Below are 23,594 nucleotides of genomic sequence, written 5' to 3'. Positions count from 1 at the left end.
AACTCTGAGAACCAGATTATCCACTTTATTGTCGTGTTCTTTCATCGTGTAAAATGAGTATTGCAGTGATTTGAGAGTATTTTAAAATTAAATTGCATTCCCTTTGAACAAGTACAAATGAATACACAAGCAGTGCTGAATCAAGCATGTTCAATTAAAAAGATTGTGAAAGTAATACCCTTGAGAAAATGCCTTACATTGTCTACCTCTGCTACTGCAATGTTCCAGTAGGACACCTAAGGAGTCTACTGCTGGGATGTTTGGATAGAATATGGGAATTCAACAGGTAGCAGGAATTATAAAGCGGAGCTTGCACACTGACTTTGTCATTCTTCAGAGAGGCAATGTGCCCAAATGGTTTGTGATAGAACATATTTAACTGAAAATGATTTTAGGTTTGTCAGCACAACCGGGTGCTCTTGTTGAATAGATTCAAGATTAAATCTGACATAATTTAGTATGAATACAACAGCTGCCAAGTAGAACTAAACACTGCTTTGACATAGTATTATCTGCTACAAAATAAGGCCAGGCCTCTAAGTGCAGATCAATGTAAAGGTTTCAATTTCAAAACTTGAAATATTTATACAGCAGATTGCCTTTTCCTCCAGATAATTTATTTAAGATCTCTTGTAACTCAGACATTTTGCCCTACCCTTTTCATAGGAAAACACATATAATTTTGACAGCTCATTCAGGAGTCTATTCACTGATTTGTACAAAATAAAATACTCTATACCTACATACCTCTTATGTACATAACAAAATACGACTTGTTATATCTTTTGTGCTTCTTGCTGAGATGTTGATTGTGAGTAAAAACATGGACTAAAGGTTGAAGCTACGCTGTAGCAAACAGGAGTGAAGGTAAATATGAATGCATAAGCAAAATGTAATAATATTTTATCACAAAGTATAAAATCAGATTTCAAGAGAGGGATTTTATGTATGACAAAAGAACAAGGATCAAGTGAGAGACATCCACTTTTTTGCCAGTTTTTTTTTTTAAAAAAAGATATTACTTTAACCACTATAACCACTTTTTACGGATGAGCTCCAGAAAGACATGACTGGAAGGATGAAAGCACCAGCGAGCCTGAGGTAGAATATCTGGCAGGACCACAAAACACAGTTTGATGCCAGTGATCTCTTCGCTGTGACTCACATGTCTGGACACTTTTGGCCATAATCAACAAAACCAGACATTTTGAAAACACTGAAGGAGCTAGGAAAAACAGCATGCATATGGAAGGGAACATTTGGGAGGCAGAATTCGAGATTCCTTCTCATACTATAAATCAAATGGGACACTAACCTCCTTGATTTTAAAAGCTTAAGAGCAAATGTATCATAGAATCACAGAGTCATTTAGGTTTGCAAAGACCCTTAAGATCATCAAGTCCAACCGTTAACCTAGCACTGCCAAGTCCAACCACTAAACCATGTCCCTAAGCACCACATCTACACGTCTTTTAAATGCCTCCAGGGGTGGTGACTCAACCACTTCCCTCGGCAGCCTGTTCCAATGACTGACAACCCTTTCGGTGAAGAAATTTTTCCTAATATCCAGTCTAAACCTCCCCTGGCAAAAATTGAGGCCATCTCCTCTTGTCTTATCGCTTGTTACTCAGGAGAAGAAACTGACACATCATGGCTTACATCCCTTCCCTCTGAAGGACATCTCCATACTACCTATGCACTGTGCTACTCCCTGAAGCATGTCCAAGCATCGCCTGGGAGAATTACGGTTGGCTCAGGTCAAAATCTGCCAGGGAGAGTGTTAACAATTGAACAGCATACATGATTGCAGAACATACACGGCATGGTGTATTTTACTATTATACTGGTACTCAGTATTACTAATTCCTAATTGAGATATTAATACAGACAGACACACTCTCAATGTATTTGCTGAAATTCAGCCTAGTGCAAAGTTAAAGAATGTATTTTCTAAAAATCATGTTGTTCCACAGAGTTTTGATGCATCAACTGATTATGCAGTTCTACTCAATTACATTATTTTAAGACAAAAAGGTCTCTAGGAATGTGAATTGAAATCAAGGTCAAGATTAGAAATATGAAAGGGTTATAAAACTGCAGGAAAGAACAACTGGAGTATTTCGTGCACATTAGAAAAAAAAAAGTGTTTTCTTCTATAATCATGATTAAATTAATGGGGAATAACTTAGACACTGCAAAGGAGAGGAAAATTACCACTGAGCAAAAAACTTCCTCTGCTTCATTTGTCTAATACCTGTATTTTTTGTCAGAGCAAAAGACAGATATAATTAGAATACAGGAAAAATAAACAGTTTACAAGGAAATTGGTTTCAGAGCAACCTTATATAAAGCTCCACAGAAACATGAAAAGCAATTTCAAGTAAGGTAAATGGATTTAATGACTTGTACATAAAAAACTGTTGATAATACACACATTTTATTTTATATTTTTAACAGCTAAAAAGCACAAAATGCTTGCTTTTGAGGACAGCTGCAATACCCTTATCACTTAAAGATAGATCTTTAAAGGGGCTTATGTATTTTATACAACTATGCTAACTATGCAAGTATCAATAAGATGATTTAAAATATTTTTGAACAACTGGTTTCAAATTCCACACTTTTTTAGCTTATCTAGCATTTACAGTAATAGGTAACAGTAAAAACTCTGATTGGAAACAATTATTTCATTTAAAATCTTTCAAGTAGAAACCGATAATGCAATTAGTGTTATACTACCTAAGTGGCATGGACAGAGTACTAATAGAAACAATAATGCTATTTAGACATTGCCGTTATTGTAGCTATTTTTATGGAGGTGGCATGACTTAATAGACTAAACATTCATGTACGTGTTGACAGACCTGAGTCCTATTCAAAATTCTGCTCTTGAATAATGTAGTCAATTCAACCTCCACTGGTTTGCTTTCCCCATCCATTTCTTACCTACTATACATAAATTGTCCAAGGTGTGGTCTATTTACAGGTAGGTGGTCTTAATCTACTTATCACAGGACACATAGCTCTGGGGTGGCTGAATACAGGTGTACATATTTTTAAAACTTTCCAAAATACACTAAATTAGAACTATTTCTAAACCTCTAGAACTCTGGAAAACACCAAGCTGCTTTCCTCCAAATTATTAATGTGTCATGGTCCACTACAAATATATCATTTGAAGTCATCAGGGAATACTAAATCGTCTTCTCTGACCTCCTGTTTATGAAGCTTAAGTCCACTGCTTTGTTTTTTGCTACATGGTATGTGCTATGGGGACATCCATGTAAAGAAGACTGGATCAAGAGTAAACTATGCCGACAGATTTCTTGAATTCAACAAAAAAGTCCTCAGCACTAATTCAGATGCTGCAGGTACTTATTAGCGTTAGATGGTTGTATGTACTTTAACCATTTTTAAGCTTTTTTGCTGAAGGCAGATGGCAAAGCTGTGTGCTGCAATCTAAAATCATCAGCTTCGTCACGCTCCTGGACTCCCCCTACACACAGCATTACTCTTTTGGCTCCGACACCATACTTCAGCACTCACACTAGTGTCCCTCCTTCTCACCACCCAGACACAATTTCCAGTCTTTCTACTCTCATCCTCTACTTTCCAAGCATGGCCTGCCAGCTTCTTTCCTCCTAGATGGATTATTTGCATCTTTCCATATTAAAAAATAAAAATTTGGCTTGCTCAGTCATCTCAATCTCTCTTAACGATTGCCTTGTCTTCAGGGTAATTGTTGTCCTGCCAATCTTCAGAGCACCTGTTAAATTTCAAAGTGTAAAATTACAGCTGATAAAGTCAGCAAAGAAAATGTTAAATATCATTGGCCTTTACATTGCTCCTTATGAGAACACTACAGGAAAACCCCTTAGTCCTTGAAGCTCCTTTACTGACAATCCTGTATTAAGACCTGCTAGCTGGTTTGTTATTCATTCAAGTCTGGTCTCTTTCATCATATAGTTCGAGTTATGTTTTTATTAATTGGTTTCACATGGCAATAAGTCAAATGCTTTTCAAAGTCTATTACATCAACAGCATCATCTTATCAAACCTGTAATTTTATCAAATATTAAAGATTAAAATCAAGTTTTTGTCAATCATTTGTTTTACAAGCCCTACTTTCCATAAAACTATGTTGAGTAGAATTAATTTTACTCATGGCCTTTAATTCCCAATCAGCTGAATCCTCAATCAGCTTTTTCCATATGTTCACTGTGATTTATATGAGGCTATATTTACCCTGCTCAATCTGCTTGTCTACTCTGAATCTGGGCAGAACACCAGCTTTCTTCCAGTCTGAAGGAACATATTAAAAATAAATATTAAAAATAAAAACTTGTGAACCAGAAATCTTCCCCCTCCAGCTCCTCTAGAACTCACAGGTAGACCCATTGCACGTTAGACCTGCTGACTAAAAATATGTGTCTTCAACACATGTTATTTAATACCTATTAATGGTTACTATGACTAAAAAAGCTCTCCATCCTAACATGATGCATCATACCTTTTCTTCCAATTCATCATGTTCTTGCAATAATAAATCAACAGCAAGAGAAGATGATGATTGTGAGGTAGCTCACAAAACAGTGTTAATCCTGTTTCTGTTCTTAAGACTTGGTCCTATATAAAAATAAACCGAATATTTGTCTGCTTGTCTCCTCCATGGCAATGGCCAACACATCTGCCATGAGAACAGAAGCTCTTTCACACAAGTATCAGAACCGACCGCGCATCTGCACAGCCCCAGCACAATGAGATCCAATTGCTTCTAGTGTAACTTCAGCACCCACTACTGAACCAGCAACGTGAAACAGCTTCATTATTCACCCATTTTGCATCGCTACTGAACAGCACTGGTACCAGGTCATCCAACACCCACCCAGCTGATGCAGCCTTGCATGAGGTTGACTCCTCCAGCCCAGCCAAGACAGAGCAGGGTCCTACAAGGACACAAATGCTCAGAGTCTACCTATGCACAGTCAACACCACATCAGTTCTTCAACAGTGTTTTAGTAGGGCAGTTGAGAGTATAAATGAAGATATGCCTGTTCAGGTAATTCTGTAAGACATCCTCCCTCCAGCAGCCACTTGCCCATTGAATAGGAGACAGGAGGAAACCCCTGGGTTCTAGGTTAGCTTTGATATTTTCCACATTGATAAGGCATAGGCAATCTGGATCTTGTCTTGTTTACTTGTTTCTGTGTTTTTGTGGGGTTTTAAAAAAATTTCCTTCTCTCCAAATAGTTTTTCCTCTTTCTTTTGGGAGTCTTTAGTCTAGCTCTTCCCTGAACACTACAGAATTTTATAGCTGCTAACTGCAGCTCATTAGTAAATTACTATGAGACTGGGATACAGCTAAAAAAGCAAGGATATAGGTCCTTAAAAATTCCATTCAGCAAAGTTTTATTTCAACTGTCTGCTCTAGAAGCACAAGTGCCACATCCTAGGAGCGCCCAAAAATGCAGGGTAAAAAACCCAACTATGCACAGAGTTCAAATGTCTCATGAAGGGCTGCAGGCAAGCCCGTGTGCTCAGCCATGATCCAAAGGCTCGAATCATCTCGTGAGCGCAGCCACTTAGACTTGATTTTTAAAAGACTGGAGCAGGGCTCATCTGTCCTTTTACAGTTGTCTTACATATTTCCTGAGGACCTATACTGGATTTGGCCCTTCTGAGGATTTAAACAAAGGAGCACTTACTTTCTAGATCCTGCTCAGATTAAATTATAAGATGCTTTGGCTGGGGCGATTACATACATGGCAGAGCAAAGCTGTGGATAGCTCTCAAACAGGGAGGCAAGCCTGGTAAGCCTGGCAAGTTCCGATGCCTCCAGAGTCAAATCAGCAGCTAAACAGCATTTTTGGATTGCAAATTTAAACTCAGATGTCTCAATCTTGCTTGGGTGGTTTCCGGTGTCCTAAATTCTTGACTATTCAGTCTTTTTCACCTTTTTTACCTCCTCTCTTACAGCAGAAGATGGAATGGAGCACAAAAATAATGGTTTAGTGCCATTTATTTCAGTAGTCCTTTAGAGTCATTACAGCCTGAACAAATATGCTTCATCTCTTAAGCATGTATGCATACTTTGCTGTCTTTCAAAGGCTTGAAGTTCTTAAATTGAGTGCAACTTTGCAAATCTGCTGAAGATCATGGGTTTACACAGGTGGGAGTAAAAACATAACTCGCATCGGTTGAGAGAGATATGGTTTGGCTTGAAGTGAATCACTAGTGATCAAGGAAAGTAAAGAATTCAGCTTGATTACTAAATTTTTTAGTGAGTTAGAAATCATTCAGAGTGAGTGAGAGAAAACCAATAAAGAAAACACATTTTTACAGCACCTGGATGTTAAAAACAGGTACCCACATGATGTTAAAACCAGGTAGGATAGCTCTTCAGGTTATGCTTTGAAATTTTTAGAAGCACGCAAATGACCTAGTCACTCATTAAGTCCACTTTCAGAAAATCTAATTCAGACTGAACTTCAACAGGACAAAGGTTTTCAAGTAGCCCATCTCTTTCCCTCTGACAGGTTTTGCAATAGAGCAAAAAAGTGCTTATAAGAATAATACCTATAATCATCAGACTGCTATTACAGCCACACCATACTGTGCAAACAGAACCGAAGTAAAACTGCAGAGTGGGCAGAAGGAAAATGCACCATCATCCTGAGTGAAGAATCCCAATTCAATGACTACAGTTAGTTCCTTGTAAATATGCAAAAGAGATGCTCAGCTGAAATGCTCCCGAAATGTTAATTTACTCAGGAGATACGATGACAGGGATTTTTTTCCTTATTTTTATTTTTTTTAACTCACCAGAATTGAGAGCGGGGGTTTCAGAGAGCTCCCTTAGGAGAAGCTAATAAATTCTGTATTACTCTGGTTGATTACCTTCTTTACATCCCTACAGCTAACCCCGAAAGCACTATCTGTCCAGAAGTATTCCTGCAATCAGGGAGATACTCTTGTGAAAAGCATACTGTGCAAAAGAGCAGAATCTGATTCAAAAACTCCCTTTGGAGTCCTCCCTTTGGGAAGTAGAGCAGAAAGCACTAATATTAGCACGAAATGCCAGAATAGTTATGCTAGGGAGGAGGTCACTCAGAATAGGGCCAGTGCCAGAAACTGAGGACCAAGGCATTTTGTCAGTTATAAAGCCCTAACAAGTACATGAACAAAGGAGGGTAAACAGTGCTGAGGGAACAAACTGTACAAACTCCAGCTAGCTGCCTTGGGTAGATTTTTTGGAGATGGGGGTTGGGGACCGGCCACCTATGTGTAACATTTATTTAACAGGCAAAAGTTAGCATGTTTGCTGGTTTAATTTTAACTAATTCTGTAAAAGGAGTTACAGTTACATCTGTTAGCTTGGAATCCCTGCCCACCATTAAAAACTGAAATGAACTGAGAGCTCAGATACAAACACTTCCCTGCTTTAGAAATATCCCTGCCGTTCTCTCTGAAAGTGCTGATAATGTTCACAATGATTACAGCTCTACAAATCAGGTCTGTCCCTGCTTTAAGCACCAGTAATTCATGCTGCCACTGTTCCCAACAGAATGATGCGAGACTTAAGCAAACGAACCGAATCCTTAAAATTTGTTTGCATATATCACCAGTATTGTGCTACATTTCATAACCAGGTCACCATGCTCAGCTATGCTACCAAGGATCGTTATGTGCAGGGATGACTGGTGCCCTAACAACGGTCAGAAAGAACTTGCCCATTTTAAGATTTTCTGACTTTATCCCTTCCCTATATGAGCATCTCCACTTCCCCCTCACTCTCAAATAATTCATAACAACACATAAAGTGCTAACTAGCTTTGTCATCTTCATAAAATCTGCCTGCTGCAGCTGGCCACCTCAACTCTATAGATAAAGTAAAGCAGGGAAGGTTGGCATTCAAGTTTCCTTTTCTTTCTGTTGCCTTTTCTTTTTTTCCTTTTTTTTTTCTTTTTAAATATTAACTTGTAGAGCTTCCAGCTCCCTGAATATATAGGTTCTTGTGGACATGGTGGAAGCTTTAAGGGGGAGTATACAATGGGGCAAGGCCTGCCAGGACGTGCAGTGCGTCTGTGCAACACCGCGCGGTGAGCAATGCCACGACCTCACTGCCTGTCGCTGTCAGCAAGAGCTGACCTCCTCGGCTGGCACTTGAGAAAGCAAAGGAGACATGGTGTCTGCCCTCAAGAGCTCACACGGGGAGCTCACCACCGCAACATGGGTAAACTCTGCCAGGGTTCCTCCCGTTGTGTATGAGGAGGGCACAGAGTGGTCTGGGTGCAGTGTCTTCTGCCCACGAATATTAACAGTAATGTCAGTCCTCCATTAGGTGGCAGATTGACCTAGAGAGAGGACGGGGCAGGCGCTTCTCTGAGCTCGGAGTTGAGGGGAGGCGAGGGGGAAGGAGTGGGGCAGGCAACTGTTGAAGCAAACCACTGCAATGGGATTGAGAAGATACCAGATAAACAGTACCTTTTGGGTTCTGCTAGATGGAGGGGAAAGGCAAGGAGGAAAGAAAGTGTGCACGTATATAAAGGCGTCAAGGTTGAGAATTACATGTTAAAATTGTATATACATTAAGTCAGATGTAGAGAAATTGAAAGTATTCATCATGATATTAACATGAAAACTGAAAAATAATTTTCCAGCAGTGTTGAAAAACGCAATCTGGAAGATGATGGGGAAAAACAGACGCTGTAACAGCCTAATGGTTTGCACGTATCTAGAGCTCTGCCCTCTTCTACAGTGAATTCACAGTGATGGATTATATCAGCATAGATTTCACCTTTAAACAAGGGCTACAAGAACATTACAGATATTTCACAGGAAGAAACAAGGGACAGGTGAAAAAACAACGCTGCTGTAATTAGGCAGTATTTAAAAGCACTGAGGCCTGAAGGCTTCAGACACATTGTGGATCCGCTGCAGACCCATCGCAAGGCGAACTCCAGAAAATCTGCAGCACATGGAGAGGTTTCAGCGCAGAGCGCTGTGTCCCTGCCACCACCCCGACCTCCCACTCCCAAGTACAACCCATGGGCATCCGCCTCCTCATACAGCTTTTACTTTAGTCAGTTCTATTGCCAGACAGACATAAAAGTGAAGGTTTTCAGTTCAGAGCAGGGAAAGTGCTTGGATGAAACCACCAGCAGCAAAGATGACATTTGGGATGAACCAGTATTTCACCTGTTCTTACTTCCCCCTGGAGTGAACTGTTACCCACAACTACGTCATTCATTCCACTTATTACTGTAGTTTCCTTTGTGTTTTAAACAAACCATGTGATTTTAGCCAGTTTTACTGCCATTGACTGTTACACCTCATCTATCTAAATACACAAATGGATAGATTCAATGTTGTTATGTTATTTTAGTGGGACAACTTCAAGTAGCAGATACAATGTCCTAAAATTCATATTTTTAGGATTAATCCCTCATTTTGCTGGTGTTTTTCAACCAAATCTGCCACTGGCTTCATCAGAACTTGGCTTGATTAAAACTCTTAAGATTTGTTCTATAATCTTTATTGCAGCTGATTCTGTTAAATCTCTGTTCCCCAGTCATTTCCTTTTATCTGCATAATCAAAGACAAAACCAGTAATTCAAAAATATAAATTAAGGGCTTACTTTATGTGTTTCACGTTTATGTAAATGTGGGAAATTTCTCTGCTATGATGATGTTAAAGGATTAATATGGCTTTTTAATTGAATGTATTTTTTATTTTAATGTATCAAAAATAAAACCCCGCAGCTTAATTCTCACAATAAATCTTGCACTTCTAATAGAGTTTTAAAACACCATTATCAAACTGAAACCTTCTAATTGAGATGTGCTAACCTACATTCCCATGCTGTTGCCCTTTCATTTGAAATATATTTTATAAGTTAAGAATATTTTCAATTTTCTATTTAAAAGAATCAGAGAAGGCACTTAACACCACTAAAATAACATAATTTTAGGTGCAATTTAAGCAAGCAGCAGTAAGACAAAGCCAATAACTAGAGTCTGAGTGAGCTTTTTTATGCAAATCATTAATTCAAACCTTTAGGGTAAAAAGAGCTCATTTATTCATCAAGAAGTTAATCCAGTTTGTTCCCTAACTGGGAAATAGCTTTCTTTGCATTTTTTTTTGTATGTGTACGCTAGTCATTAATGAAACAAAAAATCTTCCCCAGGACTTCATATCTATTATGTAAGTAAACATTACACTTTGATGTAAAAATTTACATTGTTCCCAGATTCATTTGCATTTCACATTGACATTACCACCAAGGAGATAAAAGAAATTTCTTTCATACTGCCATGTTTACTACTGTTTTCTTTGGCTTGTTAAAATGAAGTTATCCTTTAAATAAAGATCTCAAATGCAAACAGCACACATTACAAGAATAGTAATTTTTTTTTTTCTATTTAAATTAAGCTCAATGCCATTCTGCACAGTTGCACCTATGGATGAGGAAAAACTTTTTTCCATTCAATGCATTCTTTCAAATAGTCTTTTTTCTCATTATATGAATACTATTCTAAGCACATATGATATCCTCCCACAAAATTAATAATAAATATTGAATTAAAGATTCTTCAAGTAATAGAAAAAATAGCATTGCAAGAGGAAAAACATATTATAAAATCCCAAAATAACTACAAAAAAACTTACTGAAATTCTACTGATACTACTGCAAAAGCACTTTACTGAGTAACTTGTAATCCAGACTGTATGTTGGTATTAGCAGACTGATAAGCGTATTATTTTATCCACACTGGAGAATGACTATGTTGAATCATTCAAAAATCAAATAGCATATTAACATATATACATATATAATATTTGTATCACGCAATGAGGCATCCAAAGAAACATCTGCTTTTTGTGACAATACATCCAGGCACAGAAACAAGGCAGCATGATTTCACCCCACAACTGAATTCTCATTCTCATGAAAAGACTCTGTTTTATAATTATCCATCCATTTTATTTCCAAACTACCTTTTTTTTTCCTTAAGACAGGTTGTTTGCTAAATTTTTAAACATGTACAAAAAATGAAAAACAAATTTCTCTCCAATAATATGAGTACCTTCAACAGTAATTTCTCACAGCACAACTATAAGAAATTATTCCAGTAAATTCTGCCAGTTCTAATTTTTGCACAGTTATAACATCTAATGTGTATTTTTCATGCAAATGCAGTACAAAATATGAACATTTCAGAAGGAAAAACTTCAAGAAACTATAAAAACGAAGGCAAGACATTTAAAAAGTGAAAATAAATAATATTCCTAATTAGCTTTGATTACTTCAAACACTTGGCTATACTTTATAGTTTTTATAAATTATCTTACTCTTTGAGGCAATTTTCAGTCAATCCAGTGATAGCTAGAATAACAGTGTATCAAGGCAGCTTGTCAGTCAGCCCCCTCTCCTTTGCACATCTTGAAATATCGATCCTTCAAAGAAAATACAAAGGACTGCTCACTTGACTCTCAAGCAACACCTGCAGGTGATACAGCTGTATTAGCATAATACTGTTCTGGATTTCAACATGTAAAGAATGCAAAATTGCTATAAATCAACATTAAAGGCTAAAATTATTTTCTCAGCCATGCTAATTTGAATTGAGAGAGATGCTGTTGTCCAAGGATTTTTAATTTTACATTAAATTGCCTTACTGCTTATACACCAGAGAAACCATAATATAACTAAAACCAGAAAGTACTCTTTAATCTTTAATATAAAATTAAATTTTGCTGGTTTTTCAATTCATCTAGAGACTTAGTACCATTTAAAACTGTGCTTTGTTGTATTCATTTTAATCAAATGTTATTTTAATTGGGTCTGTAAGGACATGTAGAAACTACTACATCATTGGGAAGAAACTAATTTTTGATCTCTTGTTCTTACATCTCTGAAACCAGCTTGGTTTTTTAGTCTCACCTTTAACTTCCCTTCAGGCATTATTCCCTAGGGTACCACAGCTTCAATACTCAATTCAGATTTGCTCAGAAGAATAATGTATCTCAAAGCAATACTTCTGGAAAGCAAGACTTGTGGAAATGGGGACGTCGGGCACCACCAGACTGGTGGAAGAGCTGTTCCCCACGCTGCTGAGAGAGCAGCTCTCTGTGAAGGAGGGTGATGGGAAATAAAGTCCATCAAGGAAAAAATACTCAATTGGACTTTGAATAAGAACAATCTACCTCACGTTGAACTAGAGGCTTTGAGATATGGCTTTTCTTATTGTCAGAACAATAAAATACTAAATTAATAACACTGCCTCACAGAGGGCAGCTGCAGTAGCTGAGGCTGACTGGTAATACTAGGCAGCCAAATTCAGGCAGCCCTCTCCCAGCCTGACTCCTTCCTTCCTTAGCAGGAACTCAAGCTGTTTCACTTCAAACATTTGGGAAGTAGTTCACCATTTTGTAGCCTAAAATGCAAGTTAAATTCATAACTACATTCCACAATTAAAGTTAGGTTCAGTTTGTCCAGACAACATTTAAACTGAAACTAATAGCTTCACTCCCCGTCAGAATAATATTTAAAGTGGCAAATCAACTTTCCTCTCTAAGAACATGAAAAGAATGGTTTTTTATAACAAGACAGATATTAAAAGTCTCAAGGATGGGTTTGGGGTTTTTTTGTGGGTTTGTTTAGGTTTTGTGGGTTTGTTTTGGGTGTTTGTTTTGGGGTTTTTTTTGTCATTTGGGATCCCAGCACAAACTTCTCATGCTATATTTTATATGGAATTGCATCGAGTTCATGAAAGGGGTTATGCCATATTGGTTGCCTAAGCAGCAGTCCCCAGACAACAATGACCAAGGAAACTCTTGCAAGCTTCTTCTCCCAGAAGGAAAAAGCATAAAACAGGTATCAACATACTTAGGACTTGCCAGTAGGACACAGGAGTACTTCTCCTATAACCCTGATTAGCAGAAAAGGAAAAGAGTCTGTGTCTCCTTTAACATTCACATCTTAAGGTGTGTGGGTTTTTTTCACTTTTGAACCAAAAGTGGAACACAAAGGCAACAAACCTGTTTGTACCCCTTATTATTTTAAAATGTTACAGGTTTTCACAGTACATCATAAGGGACCTCCAAATTCACACTCATGTCTCACTTTTAACTTCGTAATTCATTCTGTAAAAGAGGAGCTGGTTACTGTAAAAAGGAGTTGCCTGGAAGCATCCTCCACAAAACTGTGGTGAAGGTAAGGATGAAGTGAGACCTTTTCTCACTTTTCTTTATCTTGATAATGGGTTCCCAGCATTAGGCTGGTTCCAACAAATTACGTGCATTTTGACATATAATGCTTGCTGCTGGGTAGCTGCCAGGTAAGATAATAAAACTTCTGCTTAATTAAACCACATTCCTTTCTTCCACAACGGCTGACAATCTTGGCTATTTTTAACATCGCAATATGTATTCACATCAGTATATGCTGGGAAAAGTGTGATATACCTTTCGTTTAATATAAAAAACCAGAATTCCCAGACATAAAGCCAACAGTTGGCATGACTGAGACACTCTGAACTTCACACATATGCTTTCCCACATGTTTAATCAGAAAAAGTTTACCTAAGTCACTGCACTGGTTTAGCAGAGGTATTAAATGTCATGGGGAAAACAGAGGAAAGAAAGACTCAAAGATTTTAAAAAGGTAGTTAAAATATTGTTTTAAACAAAATGAACCACTTCTAATGTATCTGGGTCAAGGTACCTGCATCAAAAAAAGCACCCAGTGAAATCTGAGTTGAGAAAACAAATACAATTAGACCTGAACTAACTTGACTACTGAGTAAAACTTAAGTTAGCTATACAGTTGCCTTTGCTACTATAAAAGCATTAAGGGCCAGGTTAGAAAAGTAGTTTCCTCTTTTTTGCCATCAATCACTGCAGTCTCTTGATCATCAAAGTATTTTATCAGAAGGTACATTTCAGTACTTAATCTTCCATATAAACTAAACAACTGCAGGTATGAAAAAGGAGGTTCATGGAGACTAGAACTCTGCTTTGCTGGGTAGAGTCACAGTTTTATAGAGGTAACTAGTTTCCACAAATTAAAATAGAAATTGAGGGGGGCAGGCGGGGGGAGGGGCAGAAATTAGGGATATCTATTCACTGGCCATACTCCCTTTTTTGCAAAAGCGGTCCTTACAGTTCTCTCCAACATTGCTTCTCACTTATGTGAAAAAGTTGGTACTTTAGGGGTGGATTTTCACACCAGGCTTGCCCTGATCTACTGACAAGTAGCTGTCAAGAAGATATGGAAAGGTCCTGAGCTCTTCTGTTCCGCTCTGTAAGCTCCCACCCTCTCTCCTTACACTTAAGAACTGTAGTATCCCCACTGAGCTACATCAGGTCAGTGATCCAAGAGAAAACAAACTATGCAAGGAAAAATTAGGTTCTGACATGACAGAGATTTCCCAAAAGGAACTACCTCTTTTGGATGACAGCCTGAAATTAAACAAAGTGAAGCATCATGTGAAACTATAGCCCCAGCCTACGTCTTCATGGATCTGAGCTGGGTCAATGCCATACTGAAGTATTCCCATCACTCTAAGTTGGCTGTGTTCCTCCCTACTGAAGCACTGGTAAGGAATACTATGCAAAGCCAGGGAAAATTACTTTACAGCAAACAACTAAAAACATGTATTTATTTATTTACAGTTGTTTTTTTTCCATCCATCGTGATTTTTCAAGTCTCTACAAAGTCCATAAAGGTTAAAATTCATTATCCAAAGACAGTCTCACAAATAGGCTTTGTTTTCACTTAGGTTGCTCTAGGAAAGAATCGACTTCTCAGAATTGCAGACTAACTGCATTTCCCAAGGAATTCTGTCATATTGCTGTCACAGTCTTCAAATTTCATTTATACTTAGCTTTTTAATTCAGATTAATCAGTTACTCAGTATGACCATTCTTTTGCATGGCCTTCAGCGAGGACCCAGTTTCTTCATGTCCCCATGAGTCACATCGATACTTGCTTTTTAAATTACTTTTCACTTCAGCATCCCAGCTGCTGACTTTAACAGAACCTTATACCATTCAGTCATTTCAGGCTTATAGTTATCGAAAAACAAGAAATGCATTTTATTTTGATGTAACTTGTTTGAATCCTTGTCTCATGTTCAGCAACTTTAAAATACACAGTGCGCAGTCTTTAATGTTTTTCCACATGTTCAGGATAAGATGTTGGATAGTACATGTCACAGGGTTAGACTGTACAGCAGACTACGAATAGATTAACTTAACAATGGGAAGGGATGCACAACTTCTCCCCAATTACTAGGCATTTAATTAGGTCCAGAATAGGCTTTGATAGCTTCAGATCATGTAATTAATAATTCAGAATTGATCTACTTCATCTTAAACCTCATCTAGTCTTTGAATTCCTCTTGCCTTCTTTCATGAACAGCAATGGAGATGTGGCCTTAACATTCCAAGGCTTTAGGACTGTTCCCCCCTTTCCTTCATAAAGGGAAGCTCTTTGGCCATATCCCATTTTCTTCTAGATGACAACACTTTCAGCTTTAAATACATTCAACTGCAGGATGCAAGAAGCAAACAATCCTAGAGTCCTCTTACCATTAAAAATCCTGCATTAGAATTTCTACTTCATAAAAATATTGTCAGGAAAAGAACTAACTAACGAGAACACAAACTTGAACCTAGTTCTACTTTATTTACCTCACTTCACATTAGTGCAATTCTGCACAGTCTCCCAACGCACATTGGGAAGAAGAGAACAGAACTAGACGCCCTACCCTTATACACTCTCCTGTGACACGTCTGTATCATAACAGCTCAGCAGCCTGTAAAGCCCACATTGACTCTTCCGTCACCATGTTGCGGACACATTTCACAAGATGACAGATGCATTCATAAATTTCACTGCATATTTCCATTTAAAAAAATTGGCATTGGCATTTCATTTTTCCTATTTTTATGACTCAAAACATGTCCTTGCATTTCTTACTAATGAGTTGCAGCATTGTTCCTTGTGTAGTCTGTTAGATACCTGAATTTTTAATTCTGAAGTGCTTTATCCTGCAAACTTCATAAGTCATGTAAAAAGGAATGTCAAACCTTGACTGGATTTCTCTGAGTTTTATATCCACCAACCTTTTACTCTAATTTATTCAAATAACATTTATTTGGTTTATTGGGAATAAAATAGTACAAAAAAGTGTAGGCAACTACCATACATCAATGTATGCAGTCTCTTGCAAAATAATTCTAACATAGTACCATCCTTCAGATACATAATGTGAATTCTATATTTGAAGGTTTTTATTTCTAAAGATAGGAAAATTACTTGTATACATACATCATATAATTACTTAAATTATATAGTTATATAATTAGCAATATATATATGTGTATGCATATATATACACGTACACATACAAAACCAATATTTAGTCTGCCCTGTGACAAATTAGAACTCTATTTCTCAACTTAATCAGAATCTGTTGCTTCGATGAGTACTCTCCTTTAAAAAAGCACCCTGATTGTGCAGTTCCTGTGCTCACTTGCATCTCAAATACATACCTGGCACAACAGAGCTTTTCCATTTGCACACCAGTTTGCAAACAATATAGAAATCATTATTAACTAAAAGTCAAAGAAGCTATTAAAAAGGAAACTGAAAAGTCATATTTAAGGTATTTATGGAAAAGGGGTGCAAAGACAGCTACTTGACAGAACGCTGGTTAGGTTAATATAATACTCTGGAATGTGACATAGAGGGAGAATTAACCCAAGATTCTCCATCAAAACTCACTGAGCTGTATCAGAATTTTACATCTGTTTTTGCTAAATAATCAAACTGTGTGCCCTGTTAAAGAAGAGCTCATAGGGGAATAAAGATTTGTGAGAGGTTCTGACTACTAATTTCATTTCAACTGTTGGTATACTTTTAGGAAGAAAAAAAAAAAAGACATTCTCAAAGCACTGTCAATATAGTAAAATAAGAGAAATATCCCTTTTGACATGAATGCTGGCCAAGAGGCATCTTGGTGTGTAGGTTATTCCAAAAAGGAGATTTTAAAATGCATTTCATTCATCTATGAGAGTCTAATGTGACATTCTTTCAAAAATAAATCAGATGCTGGTTTTTTTACTCAAAGCTTCATACGCAACCTTTTCAGGCACACCCTGACCACACAGCTCCCTGCCTCTGCTTCTGCCCAGACCACACACTGACACCTTTAGGCTGTGTTGAAGCTTCTCCCTCCTGTCCAGCATGCTGCTGTCATCAACGGATTTTGTTCCTACCTGTGTGACCAAGCACACACATGCAAACTATCCTTTTAACAAATCTGTAGGAATCCTTTATTTGTTTAGGATTTTCTGAGTGGAAAGATGTTTTTGAGTGGCAAGCCATTTAGCTCTGTGTAGCTTTGTCACAAGAAACAGCAGTAGGTAAGTCTATCAGCATCAAGAAGCTTTATCTGATGGCAAAAAATAATCATTTAATTTGTACCCTAAAGGTCGTCAGGTACTTTAAACATGAAAGAGAAGTACCAACTGTGTTACTATCACAGAAGGATGCAAATAGGCACAAGAACTTTCTCAGGAAGTTTTCTACTAAACTAGTTGTAAAGATGCTCTACTCAGAAATTCATAATTAATTTACACACAACCTTACGAAATACAGAATGCAATGAAAAACACATGAACCTTTCTTGATGGAAGAAAGTATACTTTTTGAACAGAGGTGAATGTGTTCCTCTGGTAGTGAGAGTAGATAGAGCCCTTCCTTTTGCCACTTGACTGAGATAGAGTGCTGCAGTGGGCAGACACAGAAGGCGCTTTCTACTGTTCCCAGAGAGTCTGTCCATCCTTCTTCCAGGCTGTCATGACTTGCTTTGAAGGAATTACAAAACAAGGCAGGAATAAAAGCATTTTGTGAATAATCTACAGATTCAATTTTTGTTGTCTCTTGTCAGGCAGAACATTTAATTTCTTCTGTCATTTTGCCACTAGATTAGGTCAGTAATTTACTTACAAAACTCTAGTATAAATTTTAACATCAGAAGGATGTTTCAAAACAACTTTTTCCTTTTTAATTCATGGCTGGTTTGGTGGCATTGCAAAAATTGATGAACATACTGATAGATGACTGGATGACAGGTTTCAAAGAAATGCTTTTGCTCTCTGTGGCTAAACATTTGGCAGTTTTCTTGCAGAAATGTGTTTCCTGAATAACAGTTTATAGAAATTCAACAAAAAGGAGTTATACCCCGAAGTTGTAAAAGCCAAAACCACATGAACTGTAATTATTTTAGAAACTAAGTGGCCATCAACATTTGTATATCCAGTCTTTGTTGTTTTGTTCTAGCACTGTACACTGTCATTATCTGTTCTTTCAGCAGCATTAAAAGGCTTTACAAACTGCTGATACTCAGTCATTTACTCTTTAGTGAAGCCAGAGAGCTTTACAACATTACCGGACCACGTCACATATTAAAAGACATTTAGCTACTGCAAAAGAGGACTCCTGATGCCAGACATAACATTACTGAGCCATTACAGTACTCACATCTGCTAATTTTTAGAAGACCCATGAGAGTTCATGAATCCCAAAACAAAACCAAAAGCCTCTGTGGAATACATATGAGATTATGTATTCTTCAGTGTGCATTATTTCACAATGTTTCTGCTTTGGATTCCACAAATCCTTTATAGATGGATCATTTAATAAAAGCTTGAAAATGTTGATGCTTCATAGACGCTTTTCCAAATGTAATGGTTTTTTATTTCACAAAGGACTTACATGGGTTGCAAAAAGAGGCATAACAGGAGAATTTTTACATCACGAATTTTAGATTTCACCTTCTGCAACATAGGGTACACAATCCCTGGTGTTTAATTAGACATCTGAAATCACCTGCTACATTTTACTATTCTAATACTGATCCTAACTGAATGCAAAGTGATATCGTAAGCATTTTTTCCCCTCTGATGATACTACCCACACAGCCCAATCAAGTACTTTACTGATAATGTTATAGGGTTAGTGAGATTTTAGCTCTGAGGTTATTCTACCTGCTCCTGCCTAATAAGTTTAGGGCCAAAACTTTTAGTTCTGTATCCTTGGACTTATACATGCTACACTGGGTTCCACTTGACAAAACCAGAGTGACTATCCCCAACTCTTCAGCATCTTACACTGGTTTCTGGTCCACCACTGTAGGTCTGTGCCCAATTTAATTTCATCACTAGCATACAATAGTTCTGTAAAGTTATGGACAACTGTTGTCTTCCAGCTGGCTCGGCTGCTTGCTCAGCCCTTCCCCCCAGTGGGATGGGGAGGAGATTGGAAAAAAAACCCTCTTGTACATTGAGATAAAGACAGTTTAATAGGATAACAAAGGAAGATAATAATGATGATGATTATGATAATAAATAATAATAATACTAAACAAGTGATGCACAAATGCAATTGCTCACCACCTGCGGAAAAAACCCAATCCGATGCCCGGCCTGTTTCCAAGCAGTGATCCCACCTCCCAGCTAGCCTCCCCAGTTATAGATGGAGCATGACATTATATGTTTGGGAATATCCCTTTGGCCAGTCTGGGCCAGCTGTCCTGGTTGTGCTCTCCCAGCTTCTTGGGCACCTGGCAGGGCGTGGGAAGCTGAAAAGTCCTTGACTTAGTGTAGACATTACAACTACCTATCAACAACTAAAAACATCAGTGTGTTATCAATACTATTCTCATACTAAATCCAAAACACAGCACTGTACCAGCTACTAGAAAGAAAATTAACTTTATCCCAGCCGAAACCAGGACAAACACCCTGTCTACACGTTAGAAAACGACAGTTACATCAACACAGGATGGTGTGCTCCCTCAGCCATTTCCTATTGTGAATGAATGGTGAAGAATTATGGTATCTTAAAAAGCAATGGCCTCATAACAGCTGTTTAATGATAATATCCAAACAAGGGCCAGGTGTATTTGCTGTATGAAATGACACATACTGTGTCACAGAAAGCTTTTCATATCCTGTCACAGCCACTCTCCTTTCAAATGAATTTAGTTGACAAAAGCATAGACATCTTTGCGTTGAACTTTCTACCTATGTAGACTAGTACAGATGAAAAGAGCTTGACAAAATTCAACTAGGAAAGTAAATTAAATGATCTGAACCTTATTCCATCAGATTTTATTGCACTATGAATACAGTCTCATCACAGATAGACAATGATAATTAATTATATCCTTACTTAGTAACATCAATAGAAATTCTGATGCTGAGTTCAGTCAGACAAGATTGCATCCAAACACGTTCCTCAAATCAAATAAGGTTATTATGTGGTTGAGTACAAGTACCAAAAGAGCTACACACCCTGCTACAAAGTGGGTGCCTCCTGGGGGGGTGGGGTGGGGGGGGGTGGGGAGGGGCCGGGAAGAGCTTATGCTGAACTAATGTGGTTTAAATTCAGGAAAGGAGCCCAGGTCAAGTAATCTGCTTTCCTGAGGTCTGTGACAATACAGCAGGGTACAGCAGGGTACAACAGAGTGCCTGAGAGCAAAGGTGCTACGTGGACCACAGCTCACAACTCCACTGGGAGACACAATATGTCACAGGCAGTTATTGTACTAAACAGACAAGGAAGGTAACTGCATGAATAACAGAGATAAATGCTGACATCCATCAAGGTACAAGTGCACATACCACATATTGCCTTTACAGTCTGGTTGTCCCCTAAGCGTGTGCTCTCTGTAACCTTTCTCTCATATGCTCACTTCTCTGTGCAACATCTCCTTCTTGAAGGTTCCCTGCAGCCCTGAAGGCAAGATCTATAGCCTACAGCAGAGACCTCCAGTGAGCAACAGGTGTAGGAGAAGAGCTGAAGCTTTGTAAGAAGAGGAGATGATGTGCTGCAGCTGCAAGAAGAATCATGGATGCCGGAACATTTGTTGTTACAATCTGCAACTCAGTGTTCCTACTATTTGTTTATTTGTATTTTTCCAGGGAAGAAAGTCTTGTTCTTAACTGGTTAGGTCATTCATCACTGGACGCCATGCAACTCAGGAATATTAAATAGCCTGATCATTAACAACCTGAGAATATCAAATACTGTACATGCAAGCCACAAGATCCTACTTGAAGGCCTTGGACCAAAACCAGAAACAACAGACACAGGCTTCCCAGCACTGAACACTGTAAGAACATAAGCACCTAGCTCCAGAGAAGAATTCACATCGTTGGTTTGGACATCTACATTCCCTAGAACACTGAACACAAAAGAGACACATCTTTGTGTACAGTATTCACAGCAATTAGCAATCTCAGTGAGGAAATGCCTATCACAGCAACAGAAACTACTGAAACATTTGAAATTCTGTGTTTCTCCTGAGAGTTCCAAGTACTGTTATACCAGCATGAAACCAGAAATCAGAGCTGAAAACCTGTCGTGCAGTCATGAGACCATGCCATGACTCTGAGTACGGAAGAAGGATGCAGCAATGCTTTGCACAGTAGTGTGGTAATGCAATTAAGGAGTAGGAGAAAACCTGTGTGTTAGGCTTTTTCCAGTTGAGGTCTAAGCTAGCAAAAGGCCATAATTACAGGACTTTCAGGAGTTTCTCTCTCCTCAAGCTGGGCCACTGTGAAGCCAAGAAAACATAAGTAACTGCTTCTATGGAGTATATACTGCAAAGGAGTAATAGCAGTATGCTATCTTCCAAAATGTAGGTATCTTCCTGTGTAGGCCTGCCCTCTAATAGAAACCAAATACTCTGATACACTAGTTGCTGTTTTGTGGAAGCTGTTTCTGATCCATAAGAGTGCTCAGTCCCACTTTGTAAAGAGTGGACCCTGCTACACCGTGTTTATGAGAAGAATAAAACTTCATTGTCCTCCTTGGACCTTTAAGGAAAACAAACTGTTACATCAAGAAAAATATCTTTATTCAGTTTGATAGGGCACAATAAACGTTCAGAGGTTTAAGGAAGCTTTTTTGTGGCTCTTCCTCCTTTAAGTACTAAAGTAAAGCTCTTCGTATCAAAATGCAATTACTTAAATCCTCACCAACTTCACCATTCCTCCCAGCTTCCACAAAGATACGACTTAATAAATGGATCTCATTTCAGTTTCAAAATGCATTATCTAAATGTTGCAGTAATGCTGGGAAAAAACAAGGATGGTGATGACTGTTTCAGTCAGTATACTACATTTGTTTGTGGCACACCTTTAATATGATTGTTTCAACAGAATATGGGCCAAGCACCCCTCCCAGTTTTACTTCCTGCTTATGAGTACTCCTACAACTTCACACAGGCTACCTGCATGATTTTTCTGAAAGCAGGATGAAGAATCAAGCTCTCAAAATCCTTTTCATAAATTATTTTTGAGACATCAGTGAACACCTTGAAAGGACTAGCTTGGTTTTAAAAAGAACAGGTGTGGATCCAGTTTCCGTATAGTTTAAGCATGAGTTACTGAACATTTTTCTGCATCAGTGCCAAAAAAAATGAGTCAAACAAAATGCCCATCAGCTTTTCTAAACTTGTGTTAATTTTCAACTAAGCAAAGTATACTTCTATAGTGAGCAAATTGATTTTACAAAACTTCAGCTTAAAAAGCTTACTTGTAAAGCAAGCTAAAAACTGATAGCAGCATACACAAGAAAACGGTGAGAATCACAATTATATTTCACGCCAGATACTGTTTTGGGGGAACTGTGTAAGGAAAGAAACAAGGTTCAATTGTTAATGTAGAAAAATAACTCTTTTATGGTTTCCATTAAATCCCACAACCACTTTTAACATCTGCAGGCTGCAGGAATATTTTGTGACTTTCCAGTGTTTTCTATCAGCTACTTGAATTCATCAACATTTCACTAACCAAGGATCGAAAGTGCTGCATCTAAAACACTTCTGCTTTTCCACATTCCTCAGCCATCTCATTGCTCTAGTAAATATCCCAAAGTCCCCAAAAGAACAAAATACTGTATTTACTCTTTCAACAGCAAATACTGTGCTAGCTGAATCAAGGAGACATGGAGAAGTATAGTGGAAAAAATGGTAAAAAATACTGTAAGATACTTAATCCATTTACTTTGCATGAACTGAAGTTGCCTGATTCGCCAGTGCTCTTGCAAACAGTCCAAGGCAACTAAGACTGTCCTTTAAGTATGTGACTAATTTGGAGGAATGGTTGCTGCATGTTACTCCATATCACCATTTAAGATACAGCTCTATCTCATGAGTTTTACAGCTTCTCAAAGGACATTAACATGCTGTCCTTCTGCAGTCTCCTGTTCTAGATGTGAAGGAGCTTCGACACCTTCAAAGCCCATGTGGCCTAAGAACTACCATTTCACGTAAAAGACTGAAGAAATTTGTCTGAACAAACTTAAACTAGTAGGAAGATACGACAGTCAGCGGCAGGTTATTTAACAAATACCTACAGGCTTTAAATCCTCCTTGCTACATTTTTATCTTTTCTCTAGCTGGAAAACATCCATTCCTGCTAGCCAAACATCTATGCTCCTTCACAGTACTTCCTGAGAATTTAATTGTCCGGTAAATTGGCAACAAAACTTTCAAGTTGTAGACCAGCGCTG

The 23,594-nt window shown here is 38.0% G+C and overlaps 1 protein-coding gene across 18 annotated transcripts in view; it reads right to left on the bottom strand.

The window, feature by feature from the left end:
• The window catches only part of NRCAM (neuronal cell adhesion molecule), a 165,172-nt gene that overhangs the window by 77,050 nt on the left and 64,528 nt on the right, over window positions 1-23,594 (bottom strand). For 2 of the 18 annotated variants that reach the window (XM_054810026.1, XM_054810211.1), the window contains exon 3: window positions 11,354-11,505. The exons of the other annotated variants lie outside the window; for them this stretch is intronic. The gene's annotated coding sequence lies outside the window, so the exon portion shown is untranslated. The remainder of the gene's footprint in view (window positions 1-11,353; window positions 11,506-23,594) is intronic. 18 annotated transcript variants of the gene reach the window in all.

The sequence above is a fragment of the Grus americana genome, chromosome 1, assembly GCF_028858705.1.
Source record: "Grus americana isolate bGruAme1 chromosome 1, bGruAme1.mat, whole genome shotgun sequence".
Taxonomy (NCBI): Eukaryota; Metazoa; Chordata; class Aves; order Gruiformes; family Gruidae; genus Grus; species Grus americana.
Note: the sequence above shows the minus strand (reverse complement) of the source record. Positions and strands in the feature narration are given on the sequence as shown.